The 2,222-nt window shown below is 30.9% G+C and overlaps 1 protein-coding gene across 1 annotated transcript in view; it reads left to right on the forward strand.

Moving 5' to 3' along the window:
- Positions 1–392: 392 nt before the first annotated feature.
- The window catches only part of LOC106884507 (serrate RNA effector molecule homolog), a 53,049-nt gene continuing 51,219 nt past the window's right edge, over positions 393–2,222 (forward strand). The window contains exon 1 of the mRNA XM_052967629.1: positions 393–493. The gene's annotated coding sequence lies outside the window, so the exon portion shown is untranslated. The remainder of the gene's footprint in view (positions 494–2,222) is intronic.

Consider the following 2,222-nt stretch of genomic DNA (forward strand, 5'->3'; position numbering starts at 1 on the left):
TCTAACCACTGAGCCATGCACCTTCACACACACACACACATATATACAAACCTATATATCTATATATGTATATCTATATATGTATATATATATATATATATATATATAAATATATGTATATATATATTATAAATATATATAAATATATTGATAAATATATATATAGATATAAATATATATATAAATATATATGTATATGTATGTATATATGTGTGTATATATATATATATGTGTGTGTGTATGTATATATATATATATATATATGTGCGTGTGTGTGTGTGTGTGTGTGTGTGTGTGTGTAAGTATAAGGTCTTTATTTTTTTTTATATTCTATTTCCGGTGCCAGATTTCAAAAGAGTAGTTCAGCAGAAAAAATAAAAAAACACAAAACAAAAACAATCTACTTCCGCTTTGTTCTTCTTGTCGCGGTAGATCGTTCTTGTTAGTGGTTCGTTGGAATTTTCTTCAAACGGATTTTCATAACCAATCTACAGTAAGCCTCACTTATATGTTTCAACATTTTCTATATTGTTTGTAATGCAATACGACTCCTACAACTGTTTTTGTAGTGAGGAATCTGTCATTTAAATTGCATTGTTATTACTTCTGTTTGACTTTTTGGAGGAATCTTGGCATTTTTATTTTCTGTGTGTGGAAACGAAATTAAGACGAGCGAATGAAGAATGGATTAGAAAAAAAAGGGGATAGAAGAGAACAGTCGAGTAAGAAGGAAAAGGATTCCTACAGAAGTGTTAGGGTTAGGGTCCTTCCTCCGCCTGATTTTGTTTCTTCATAACTTTCAGAAAAATGGATATCTTCAATAAAATTTTCTACACTTCCAGAATGTGTAGATTACGATTATATCCAAATTAAGAAAAGAAAAAAATGATCAGCGCGCTTATATATTGATACCCATCACATATACATCTACGAAATGAAAGTTGAAATTTTGTGAAAATTGTGACGTGTGTCCCTCGAACCATTTGTTTTTATTTTAGATACAGCTGTGATTGTAATCTTCACCATCTGAAAAGTATTTGGTGAAAATTTCGTTAAAAAATGTCAATTTCTTTTTAAAGCTATGAGGGAACAAAGTTGTGTCTGTGTGTGCACTTGTGTAGGTTTGCCGAACGAAAAATATGTTTTAATGTTTATGATAGTATGATGTAAAAGAATATAGATAAAATTAATAATAATTTTTTACCAGTTAGACTTGCTAATAACGCAGACAGGTTGAGAGATAAAACAATTTGTTGTAGTCAAAGTTTACAGTAATCGAAATTTGGAGGGATACAAATGCAGAAAGAATAAATAGAATAGTATCTGTTGAGAGGAAGAAATAATTTATAACAGCTTCTAAATAAATGAGAAGGAACTATATTAAATCGGTATAGAGCCGAAGTTAATTTTAAACAGATATACAAAACGAGATTGAGTTTGTGATAACTGCGATTAATTCCATCGTTTTATTTCAGATGAACTACTCTATGTGTTATACAAATAATATATGAGTATATGCATATATATGTACATGTATGTACATACCTTCATCTACATGTATATATATATATGCATATCTGGGTACATGACGTTGCAAAAAAAAAAAACATGGACAAAATGATAAACACGGTACAGAAAACACACAGGCCACATAGAGAACATTTCCTTCATCAGTATGATTTAGAAAAATTACTTGCAGTTTTATTACAAAACTTGTCAATGTGACATATAACTCGATAAAAGATTCTTACAACTGTTTTGAAGGAAGGTTTTCAAATGCCAGCACAAAACCACTTTCTAAAAGAGGCTTTTGTAATACGTAATCTTGAGGTGACCAGACGGTTTGTAATCAAAAGGGTTTTTCATAGATGGATTAATTAGATAGAGCGATAAAGAGCCCGCAGATGAGCGGCAGACATATACAGGGGAGACGGACTTGTTCCAGGTCCGCTCTTACCGAACAAGACTTGATTAAAAGCGTTCCAGTCGTGACCACCTTTTCTTTCAGATCAAGGTATATTGATTTTATGGAAATTTGGCTGTTATTTCTAGAAAATCGAGCAACTATAAAAAGGTTGATTCGACTATTTATATAGAAAAAGATGTAGCGAATGAAATACATTGTTACAAAGGAGTGTTTCAGTCTGTCTCTGTCTGGGTGTGTGTATTCTTTATACGAAACCGATTGGTAAGATCAAACGTGATGGATATTTTATACTATA

Source organism: Octopus bimaculoides, chromosome 4 (genome assembly GCF_001194135.2).
Source record: "Octopus bimaculoides isolate UCB-OBI-ISO-001 chromosome 4, ASM119413v2, whole genome shotgun sequence".
Lineage (NCBI taxonomy): Eukaryota > Metazoa > Mollusca > Cephalopoda > Octopoda > Octopodidae > Octopus > Octopus bimaculoides.